Raw genomic sequence first — 13,521 nt, 5'->3', positions numbered from 1 at the left:
CCACACACTCCAGTGCCAAATTTGTGATCTTCCTTCTCTACTTGGATTTCTTGACCTTTATTCAACCCAAATGAATTATAATAGTGCACTAGGCATCATAGTCCTCCTAGACTAGGGTGATAGGCATTATGGTCCAAACCAAAAGGACCCATTTTTGAACCCTCTAATGGTGAAAAAATGTTGAGCGGGAAATGATTTTTGATGTTAGCCTTCTTCATGATTTTCAATGTGTTTCATGAGGATAAGCATAAAATAAACTCTTATCCTCTCATTTGAAACATCTCTCAATCATCTCTCAACAAGGAAATACACTTTACAATTCAAATTCAAGTGAGTGAGAAAGAAAGAATCATTAGAGTAGTGAAGGAGAGGTCATGTATTCAAAATGGCATCCATGATCAAGCTCTTATGAAGACATCCATGAATTCCTACATGACAACATCAAGATTTTTATGAAGGCTTCAAAGAAAATGAGAGTCATAAATAAGGTATAACATTTCAATTCAAAATTCATTTTTCAGATCTAGCCTCTACCCCACAAGGGCAAGGTCTCTTTTCTATTTTATTCATCATAGGGTTAAATTCCAAACCCAAGGTTTGGCCTAGGAAAACCCCTATCAGCCCAGCATTTTTTATCTCTTGTGTGTGTAGGATACATGTTCAAAAGAGATGGAATACATATCCAAAAAGAATAGGCTAAGATAAATTGAATCAAATTTTGAAGAACCAGAAAACCCTAGACAGAGGCAATTAGTGAATAGTGTTTGACACTTTTTCGGATAAGCTCAAATTTCAAACACAAGTTCCTCTATGATTCCCATTTATAGATCTATGATCAATGTCTACATATTTATTTTTAAACTCTCTATTTATGTTCATTATTGCAAACTATCCATTATTTGCCCTAGTTTTATTATTTTCAAATCAAACCAATATAACTAAAAAGGTGAGCAAGATCCATTTATGCCCATCTCTTTCCAATAGGTCCAAAGTTGAGCCTATTGGGCCTTACTCACCTTAACATTGTCAATTGAGAATGAATTTTATTCCTAGTTTGCATGTTTAGGCTATTGAACTCCATTTTCACACCATACATTTTGGAGAAACTGACTTGTGTATTGCATGATTTCCAATTTATGTGCTCAGATTTGATTTTTATAACATATCATTTCTATAATTAGAAGCATTAATTATTCAAATCTATCATTTCTATGGTTTCTTTTTCTTGATTAAGTGGTTAATTGATCATTCTATTGGGAAATTGCAATTTCAATTGTATAAGAGGAATTGTGAGTACAAATCTAGTTCATTATCTTTTCCCTCTCTTTCTAGAATTTATAGGCTTATTGCTTCCCAAATTTTAAACACTAAGGGTATTGAGTCTAATTTGACTAACCTATTCCCTAGTAACTTGGGTGAATCCTCTACTCCTCCACAAGACATACCTAACATTGTGGAGAATCATTCCCTTCATGCTTCTCATGATGAGGATGACCTTTTTACTCAATTGACTATTGAGAAATTAAGAAGCTTGACAAGAAATTGAAAGAGTTTCAACAATGTATAAGTCAATAACATTTGGGTGGAGAGGTAGTCCCATTTGTTGAGGGTTTGAGGAGATTTATTTAAAGTTATGAACATGGTGTGAATGTGTTTCCCAATAGTTCTCATATTGTTGGTAGTAATGTTATGACAATGAAAAGTTGTACCAAAGTTCTTGGTTAATAAAATCCTAGAAATCAAGTTGAACCTTCCATTCTTATTCCTACATCTTTGCCTAATGTGCCTACATATAAATCTTACATCATCACTAACTCTACACAAAATGTTTATACTACACATGTAAGTATTGCAGGAAATCTTATCAATCCATATTCCTGCATACCTCCTTCCATCAGTCTTTCATTTATTTCCCAATAATCACCTTTACCCACTTATCATAATGTTTTTCATGCCTATCATAATGCTACACCTCCATCACAATCTAACATGTCCAACTTCAATTCATCCATCGAAACCACTATGAACAATTCTCTTCGTAAAAATTCATATTTGCAACAACAATTGGCTTCCACAACCTAATCCAAATTCATTCTCCATACATGTGATATTGCTATCCCACTTTCTAATGGCATCATCTCTACTTTTATCCCACCAAATATGGAGGTTCCTTGTTTGGAAAAATATAATGTACAAGGTCACCACAAAACTCCTATGAAAACATTTCAAACTTTGTGTGGTGACCTTTTTCATGACCATGGACTTATGGAAAAACTATTCACCTATACCTTAAGAGAAAAATATGGTCCTCAAATTACAATGACTAATTTAATACATTGTAAACAATGAGTTAAGGAAAAAGTGAGTGATTTCATTGGTATATATTAACACTTGCATTCACAAATTTCTTATATCATACTTGATGGTGATGTTCAAAGAATTTTCATTAATAATTTACAAAATGGTATTAGAGATAAGCTTTTGTTTTTTGATTATGCATATTTCACACAATTTTGCAAAATGTTTCATATTAATCAACTTTAAGTGAGCCAATTTCAAACTTCTTCATCATTGGCTCTAGTTAATAAGAATGAAGATGCTAATCAATGTTTTCATAAGTTTTAAAATCCAAGTAATAACTTCATCAAGATGAACAATTATGCTTCCAACATCTTGATTCTCAAGTGGCAATTGTAATATCCATTGTATCCCCTTCATCATAAAAGTTTACGCATCATAATTTAACTCCTCTTTATGAATCATTGCATGGAATCATGCTTAAATTGATTAATCCTAATGTGATGAAGCCAGCTCCCATTCATCTCATACATACCTCCAAGCCTCTGCCATCTTTTGATCCGAAAGCCTATTTCCAATACCATCATTAAGTCAACCCCAATATTGAGAAGTGCTACTTGAAGCATGTGATTCAAGATCTTATTAATTCTAATACCATAGTAGAGGAGAACATGAATGATGAAATAAATAAATATATGGAACCTCCTAATCAAAACTTGAATTTTTTTACCAGTCCTTTACATTCTCATTCTACTAATTGTTGTTGAGCCTAAGAACCCTATCTTTATAGTTGCTAGTGATATATCTACAAAACTCAATGATGTTGTGAACTTTATAAAAAAAATTAAGCTTAATTATGACCCTTGTATCACCTTTAACTCAAGAGATATTATTAAAGCATGTGATGGTCCATTATACGTTACTACGAAAATTAAAGGAAATCTCTCACGAGGAGTGCTCATTGATCTAGTATGTATGGTGAATATTATCATGGAAGAACATCTCTATAAACAACAATTTCATCAAGACACATATGATAAATCTAATGTTATGATTAAGGTGCATAATGGTTTCACTTGTCCCACTATAGGTTCCAACACCCTTCCCATTGAGGTTGGTAAGTGCTTAGATGTTACTTTTTCTATTATGCTTACCTTGAACCAATTTTATGTGAAGCTAGGACACCCTTGGCTCAATTCCATGAAAGATATACCTTCTACCATTCATAATATTTGAATTTCATTCATAATGGGCATGTTATAATGATCAATCATAGTCTTTATTAGCCATGTAATTTAGGAAAATAGGGTTTATAATTTTAGGCATGCAAACTAGACCTATTTCTCAAATATTACATTGGAGAGGAGTAAGATCAATAGATTAAACCTCCTTTGTGTGAAAATGGTAGAATATTGATTAAATTTCACTCATCTATTATTTTGGGGGGAATTGGATACTATAAAAATGAAAATTCAATGTTAGACCTAGGGCTAAAGATGGAAAATTGACATAAATGAACATGAAAAAGTAGTTGCAGATTTCATATGGAGTTGTAAGAATAGATCTAAGATGGGGAAGATGAATGGAACCTATGACTAGAATCTGAGCCTAAAAAAGAAAGACAATGGAGCTCTAGATGACCTGGTCCCTAGAATGTCAGAAGCTAATGAAATTGACATTTTCAAAATTTGAATATTGCTCAAAATCTACCCCAAGCGATTTTTTAGAAATTCATCAGACAAAGGTGTGTGGAGCAACCCTATCCTTCATTTTTTGTGCTTACAAAAGTTAAATTTTATTGTCTCTATCTACTCTACCTAATTCCTATCAGAGTCACTGATGGACTCAATCTCCCAAGATCACCTGCAAAACCAAGATCAACCTTCTACATGAGAGAAACAGAGAGGATCAAATGTTGAAATATGGTGTAATAATAGAATGATGATATTATCACCTCCAAAAGATACAATATGGATCAACACTCCCTTGTACTAACTGAGCTGATATGAACTCATCCGAGTTAGCTCTGAATTGACTCATAAGGGAGAGGTGAGTGTTGATTAGATAGAAAAATGTGGGCACATAATTCCAAGAGGAATAATAACTCCCAAATAACCAAATTAGGCGGGAGTTGTGCCTACTTGGAAAATGCCAAACATGTTGCAAACCAAATCAGGTAGGGACAAACAAATGGTTATAGGGAGGTGGAAAATGAGCCCAAAAGAGGGTGTGACACTCAACCACCCAAATGTGGGTCTGAATGACACATGTAAATGTAGGACTATGCCACGTGTCCTCATATAAACCATCCTAATATAACCTAAGTATGATTAATAATATGTAGGGAAAATAAATATAAAAAACCTATAGTAACACCCCCCCTTGAGCATAGATTAGGTGGGTAAAAAGATGCATGGGTCCTGGCTACAAGGCCATGTTAGGTACCCATGTACAAAACAATCTCTCACAAATGGAGTAAAGGAGAAAATCTAGTGAGATGAAACTTCTCCCCAAAAGAGAGAAAAGAAACAAGTTTCCCAACACAAGAAAGAATCCCATGTAAGGAAGAGATCCCCTTTGAAATAGAAAGGATAAGAAAGACTATGTAGCCTTCCTTGAAGTAGCCAACTATACTAATGGTTGATACCCAAAACTAAATGTAGAAGATAGACCATGATCATTGAAAAAAGTTCCTCCCCTTAGGAAGAAACAAAAACAAAGGTGCATGAAGACTCTATTCTCATTCCTAAACAGAAGGAAGAAAGTCCAAAATATATGAAGTTCTTCAACTTTTCTCAGGTGTCCCCATGTTCATGCCAAAAGTTGTCATCATCAAATCAAAAATTATAGGCCACACTGCAGAAGATGACAATCTACAACCTAGTGGAGATTGATTCAGAACAAAATCAAGAGACAAAGGTATCTCCTCTAAAGACAAAGGTGCCTCCTCCAAATGTTTCTTAATAGTGTCCATAGTCATGTCAAACTATGAGGAATGATCATGTGGGTAAAGAACATGAGGGTAAGAAGGTTCCCCTTCAATATCTGAAGAAAATGAAGTAACTTCATCAAAGAGAAGATGAATGTACTCGATAGTGTCCTCTAGGTCTGCAAGATAGGACTCACAAAACAAACCTTCAATATTTGTCAAGTAATCAATAGGATCCATGGATGTAGCAATACTAGTATCATCAGAAACAACAGTCGATGTAGGAGATGAAGTATCAACACATGTCTCTTGAACCTTAGTTGAAAGAATACCAACATTCACTTGACCATATTGAATCTCCTCAAAAGTGTCCACACTAGATGTTTGAGTGTGTACGTTAGCCGAAAGAACAATAGAGGAAAAATGTGAGAAGGTGTATACTCGAGATTGATGATTTACCTCCCCAACTACAACAATATATTTGCTATGCAAATCCTGAATAATCACAGAATCTAGAGTGAACTCAACACTTTTCTCTTCACCACCATGTGCGATCTGGTAGATAGAAAGGGTATTTTCTTACAATGAGGGTACACAAATGACATCATTGAATGATCTGTCATCTATATTAATAGACCCTTTTCCCAGAAACATGCATATACATGTTGTTGGACATCAAAATTTTTGGTGATGAACAAGTTTCAAATGAAGAGAACATATCCTATCATGAAGCCATATGATGCTTTAACTCATCAATTTGTTTTAAATAAGATTGGTGTTCATCATGCCCAGATTTCTTACAATATGCACAAGTGGACTTCTCCTTTTTATATGATTCCTTTTTTGAGGAAGAGGACTCAGATTATTTATGTGGCTTATTCTTTCTCTTCTTTTATTTATGATCAGGATACCCTGATTCTTTCTATACTTTAGGTTCACTAGCAATCAATTCTTGTGATTTGGAAGTTTTGATGATGCCCATTTGAATTAGCTTCATTTCCTCTTGGATTAGAAGATCTAAAAAATGCATGAAAAGTGGGCTAAACATATACAGTTCCCATAGAAACCCTATTGGTATGAAAGCTAGAAACAAACATAAAATACTCAGGACCAAGCTTGGATAACACATTCAAAATTAATTGTAAATCCTCCTTTGTAATCTTGCAATCTGTTAATTGTCTTCTTAGTTTCTTAATTTTGGAGATATAGTCTTGGATGTTGTTGAAACTTTTTGGATCAAGATTCATCAGATAACCCCTAATCTTGTCAGTTTTACCATACAAATTTGTAAGAGTCTCCCAAGACTCCTTTGCATGATTCAAGATGAAATTGTCAATCAAAATAGACTAGTGAACAAATGTAACCAAGAGCTCTCTCACGATTGATCTCCCATGCTTGAAGAGAATTAGCATCAGTGGGTTTAGCAATAGATTCTTTCACAAATCATGTGCAACCTATTTCCCTTAGATTATTCCATACTGATTTTTTCCATTTTTCATAATTCTATGGAGTTAGGAGTTCAATTTGAGTTTTCCCCATTGTAATATCACACAACAAAAAAATGAAAGCAATCAGAACACAACAAGATCACCCCCCCCCCAAAAAAAAAAAAAAAATCACTAAATCAATGATCCCCCCCTAGAAAAAATATGATGGTGGCACTTTATAAATAAGTGCATTTACAATTCTGGATTTTTTACTGTGTTTTGTAATGTCCAAATGTGGACTCAAATACTGAAGATACAATAAAATCTCAAAATTAAAACCTCAAAATAGAACCAATGGATAGTGCTCAGAAAAATATTAACTTTCAAACAAAAAAAGCACCTCGATCTGAGATCGTATGTGAAAGTTATAGCAATTTGAACGTGACAAAATTGGGATTGTCCTTCAAATCTGATGAGAAAACTTGATTTCTAGAAAATATGGACCACTTGAGAAAAAAATGATTCCACCACTATGGATAGCACAAAATTCTTCCCCAAAGAAAAAAAAAATTGCACTAGAAAACTCCACTAGATGCCTAAGATATGACCTTTCGAAGTTCAGGTGCAAAATTGAAATCTTCAATGGTGAGGGGGTCAAATTTTCAAAAGAATCCTTTGTCAAATTTGGCAAAATGCTGATAAATTTTTGAATACCTCCAATTCTAGTTGAACTTCCATTCATGTTTAAAATGGCTCCAAAAAATAGTGAACCGGACACTGCCAAAACTTGAAAAGATACCATTTGGTAAACTGCCAAGATTGACTTGGCATAAGAATGGCATAGAGGCCAAGATGATTATCGTAGTATGGATAATAAGCTATGGAATTTTCGTTTTTGAAATTTTAAATAAAAAAATATTTAAATTTTGTTTGAATTTTTAATAAAAAATCAAAATTTTAATTGGGGGGTCATAGCCTCTCCCCAGCCCCGTGAAAGGGGAGCCCCACACAGGTAGGTGTCGTAGGCTCCAAAGGGGGGCACGTGGCCCAAAGGTTAGCCTGTGTACCCTCCTTCCTGTAGTAGTAGGTACGAGGGCATGTGCAAAGAACAGGTACCTTAGTACCTTTAAATTTATTTTTTTTCAATTTTTTTTTCAATGATTTCTTCTTTTTTTATTATTATTTGTCAAATTAGTTTTTTTTAATCTTTTTTTTTTTTCCAAAAGTTTATTATTTTACAATGACTTTTAAAGAAAGTCCATATACATATAAAACCCTACCATTTTTATTTTAATTTTGAAAATAATGATTTTTCAAAGCAGGAAAATATTAATTTTTCAAACCAGGAAATTTTTTTTTTAATTTATACCATATTGCTTGTAGGGGGTAAAATTTTGACTTCCATCAAAATATGGAGAATTTTATATCAAAATTCATCTATTTAGCATTCTTGACTCAAACATGATGTCCTTTTTGAATGAAGATGCACCCAGCAAAATCTCACTATTGAATATCCTGAATTCGAGAAGGAGCTTGCAAATCTAGAAGCTCTGACACCATGTCAGAGTCACTGATGACTCAATCCCCCATGATCACTTGCAAAACAAAGATCAACCTTCCACACAAGAGAAACTAACAGAATCAAATGCTGAAATATGGTGCAATAACATAATGATGATTATATCACACTCCAAAAGATACAATATGGATCAACACTCCCTTGTATTGATTGAGCTGATATGAACTCATCAGAGTTAGCTCTAAATTGGCTCATTAGGGAGACATGAGTGTTGATTATATAGAAAAATGTGGGCACCTAATTCCAAGAGGAATAATAACTCCCAAATAACCAAATTAGGTGGGAGTTGTGCCTACTTGTAAAATGCCAAACATGTTGCAAACCAACTCAGGCATCGCCACCGACAAACACTTCACCGATAGCGACAACAATGTATATCGGCACCCCAGCCAACAGGAATAAAGTTTTTTTTATTGTATATAATTGTAAATATCTTTTGCAAAGCTGACAAGGCATATTGTAATAAGACTCATATATGTCTGAGGTCTTGTAAATTATTTTGTGATAAGGTAGCATGGATGTATAAGTGATAAGTGAATATTAAGGCAGATTTTGTATAAGGGTTTATGGTTATAGTATGAGCTTAAACCGGTACTAAACCTGCCATTGTAGATGTTGAATTGTAGCAGTACATTATATTGGTTTCTCATAATCCATTTTGTAAGTGAGTGAGACTTCCTTTTGTGATTGAGCAGTGATCTCTAGGTTGTTGGCCTTCCTGCATGTGCAAGCCCCTCTTGTAAGTAATATCCATTCATTGGCTAGTGAGTGAATATTGTGGGTCACAAATCCCACTGAGGTTTTTCCCACATCGGGTTTCCTCGTTAAACATCTTGTTTTATGGTGTGCTTTCTATGTTATCTTTATTGTTTCTATTTACTGCATTAATTCTTGTTTACCGGTGCATTGTTTTGGAATGCAAAATACTTAATAAGGTTAAATATTATGTTAATCGGTTAGATACTGATTCACCCCCCCTCTCATTATCGTTGGGACTATCATCAATCCTAACAATTGGTATCAGAGCCTGGTCCTCTATTTTCAAAATTCTAACAACTTGAGAAAGATTCTGACACTGGTACAATTTAGAGAACTAAGGCAGCTCTGAAGGATAGTAACAGGTTTATTCAGAGCTTGAATTTGGTCTTAGTAGACTTATTCCAGATTGTAACCAACCGGTTACAAAGTTCAAGTTGAAAACTGCACTCATTTGACAATTTTGACAACCTTTGTCATTGATGTCAAAGAGGGAGTAGTAGGACAGAGAAAAATGATTATCAGAGGAGATCATTTGCTCAGCAGGACCACACATTTTGGAGCACGCATTTTTGGTAAAATTTTGGACTTCATTTTTGGGATAGATTTTTGGATTTTTCTCATCAGTGTTTCCATCAATGCCAAAGGGGGAGATTGTTGGCATTCTACACTCTAGTGAGAAATGATGGTGTTGTCATTGATGGCAACTTACTGGCAACCTTGTGGACACCTTCAGGCACCGGCACCGACACCGGTAGGCATTGGCACTGGCAGCGACAACAATGTATACCGGCACCCCAGCCGATATGAATAAAGTTTTGTTTATTGTATTTAATTGTAACTATCTTTTGTAAAGCCAACAAGGCATATTTTAATAAGACTCATATATGTATGAGGTCTTGTAAATTATTTTGTAATAAGGTAGCATGGATGTAGAAGTGATAAGTGAATATTAAGGCAAATTTTGTATAAGGGTATATGGTTATGGTATGAGCTTAAACCGGTACTGAACCTGGCATAGCAGATGTTGAATTGTAGAAGTACATTATATTGGATTCTCATAATCCATTTTGTAAGTCAGTGAGACTTTCTTTTGTGATTGAGTAGTGAGCTCTAGGAAGTTGGCCTTCTTGCATATGTAGGCCCCTCTTGTAAGTAATGTCCATTCATTGGTGAGTGAGTGAATATTGTGGGTCACAAATCCCACCAAGGTTTTTCCCACACCGGTTTTCCTTGTTAAACATATTGTGTTATGGTGTACTTTCTATGTTGTCTTTATTGTTTCTATTTACTACATTAGTTCTTGTTTACTGGTACACTGTTTTGGAATGCAAAATACTTAATAAGGTTAAATATTCTGTTAACCAGTTAGATACTGATTCACCCCCCCCCCTCTTAGTATCTTTGGGACTATCATCAATCCTAACAAGTAACAGGGATGAGAAGCTTTAGGGATACTTCAAAACTTTTCAGGAGAACATAAGACTGAGGGAGAGAATCTCCAAACACATTGTGGAGAAATACTCCACTAATATTTGCTACTAATGGAAGCAGTAGAACCTAGAACTATATGGGTCACTGAATTAGGTTATGAAGTAGATGATAGCATTTTGGAGATATATGCTAAAATGATGATTGATGCTCCTTTGGATGAAAAGGATGAACACTTTGCTACTATAGAGGACAAGGCTCTTGAGGTCAAAATTGTCTTCAACAAGAAAAAATGAGAAAATAAAATAGACAAAATGTCTACATTTGTTCAGAATGTAATTTATAGGATAGATACAGAACTAGCCTCTAGAACTAAATTGGTAGATCAACTAGTAGCAACTAGTGCTCCTAAGTTGAAGAGGCCTAGCAATTTCATTTCTTCCATCACTTCTGAATCTGATCCAAAGGATAATCAACCTCTTGCATTCAGAAGGGTACAGAGGAAGAAAGCTGACAAGCCTCCAGTAGAGGAGAAGAAGGTGGAACCAAGGAGGAAGCTACTTAGAAAGGTAACAACTGCAACCACACCTCTAACAAGGAAACCTAATCAGAAGAGGCAACCTGCTCCATGGGCTCCTATAACCCCCAGAAAGAAGAAAAAGAGTGATGAAGCAACAAAATCTGGTAAAATTACTTGTGCAGAGTTAATTAATGAGGTAACAAAAGATGAAATTTTGAAGAATGTGTCAAATTTCTTTGAAGATTTATATGATAATTAGCAGAATAAAATAGAAGAAGCAATTTGTTATATTTAGACATATATAAGAAGGCTTTGGTAGAGATTTTGAAGGAAATTCCCTTATCATTGTACAATATGTTAGATGAAAGGAGATTAGATGCAATCTGGAGGGTCAGAGAAATCAAAGAAGTTGAACTTTTGAGTACGTGTGGCTCTATAAATAATGAGGAAATGAAAAGGTGTATAGATGTTACAAATAGAACAATATTTAGCAGTGAAACCCAGAAAATAGGCCTAATGATGGGTAGAGTCAATGAGATAATAAATGATACTAGAGATGGTTGGGATAAATTCTTCCAAAAGATTCCTGATTTTCTCACTTCTCAAGAAGAATTTGCTAAGGCAACTTCTCCCACCATTCCGGACAAATCTAAAGGGAAATGAATTTTGGGAAGTTCAGATCAAATTTTGAGTGAACCGATAGTTAAACCTAAAATTGATGAGAGTGTACAGACTAAACCGGCAGAGACTACATTTGTATAGTCTAGGCAAGGAAATATAGATAATGTATAGGTTACAAATAATACTTTGGATAATACTCCTCTGGCAATAACAGATACTGCACCATGTGGCAAAGCCACTAGTGCAAAAGAGGATGATAAAAGGGATACATTGAGAGAGGATAAGGAATAAAAGGAAAAGGAGACTATACCATCAGTTGATTCCCCTACCAAAATTTTGGCAATTGACACATCTCAAGATGAGAAGAAATCAATCACAAAGATGAGTCCTACAAAGCTAATGATGATGGCTACTCAAAAGCTAATGAAGGAAGGATCTATAGACAAAGGACTAATAGATCAATCAATAACAGTTTTGCATAGATTGATTCTTGATTGTATGATTTAAAATGAAGTAAGCCCTTCTGACAAGATTAAGACATTAACAAAGCACATATCTAAAAACCTCCAATCATTGCAACAGATTTCCGATAAGAAAGCACTTGAAAGATTTACTCTAGCCAAGAAAGTCGCTTTTGACCAGATTATTAAGACAGAGAAGAGGAAGGTTGAAGAGAAACTTGTACTCATTGAAAATTCTTTGAAACAATGTACTAACATCTACAGGGTCTATTGTAAAATAGAGATTCTTACAGCAAATGTAGATAAGAGGTTAAAGGAATTACCTGAAAAGATTGCTAATATTTCTAATTATTTTGATGGACTAACTTCACTCACAACTTCCATTGATGGAAAATTTTTGACTTTGGAGAACCAAGTTTTTCTTTTGAAAATGAAAGAGACAAGATCATTCAGAGAGAAAGGAGTCTTAGAGGTTTGGTGAGTCCAAGATTGGATTCACTTGGTGTACATAAGAAGGAATGTATGGATATGCCTGTGAAGCCCACACCAACAAAAGTCACTGAGAAAGAAACACTTGCACATTTACTGAGTGGACTTGTATCAATATCTGAAACATTCAAAACCAGCTGGGATACCTATGTACAGTTGCTAGAGAAATCTTATCCGAAAATTTTGAGATTGGTCAAGCTCTGATAAAGTAATTATTCTTTCATTTTTTTCACCAGTCTTTGGCATTGAAGCCAAAGGGGGAGTGTATATTATGTGAAAAATATGTATATAATCCTAGGGAGAGGATATAGATAGAGTATATTGTAGATAGATTCAATCAACTCAAGGGGAGCATGTTTCAGTTGAACCGACAAGGAATATATTTTTCACATGAGTGTTGCCATCAATGCCAAAGGGGAATTTGCTTCCTATGTTAGCCTATCTTGAAATTTCAAACATGTTTGATATGGTGGATTATAGAAGCAAGCCTTACCCCCCATTTAAACATCCATCTTACATCTATCAACTATCTCTCCACATGATTCATGTTCGAATTCAATTCAATTCAAGTGAGCAAGCAATCAAGCATTTTCAAGACATTGAAGGAGAGGTGAAGTATTCAAGATTCAAGCATTCAAGATGGAATCCATGATCAATATTTTATGAAGACATCCTACATCCTACATCCTACATGAAAACATGAAGACTTCAAAGAAAGACTCATCAAGGTATAACAGTTCAATTCAAAGCTAGCCTCTACCCTCAAAAGGCACATTTTACACTTCCATTACATTTCAATTTAAATTTAAATTATAGGATTAATTCTAAACTTGGGGTTTTACTTAAGTTTAAACACTTATCAAAAATACCTTTTCTCTTCTTTTTGTGTGCAAGTGATAGGTTTAGGAGCTATAAGTATGAAATTGTTAGTGTAGGTTTTTAATATTTTTTTCCCTACACATTATAAGAATACTTAGGTTATATTAGGATGGTTTATATGAGGACACATG

This window comes from Cryptomeria japonica, chromosome 6 (assembly GCF_030272615.1).
Source record: "Cryptomeria japonica chromosome 6, Sugi_1.0, whole genome shotgun sequence".
NCBI classification, from domain to species: Eukaryota; Viridiplantae; Streptophyta; class Pinopsida; order Cupressales; family Cupressaceae; genus Cryptomeria; species Cryptomeria japonica.
The sequence above is the reverse complement of the archived record's forward strand: the minus strand, read 5'-3'. Positions refer to the sequence as shown.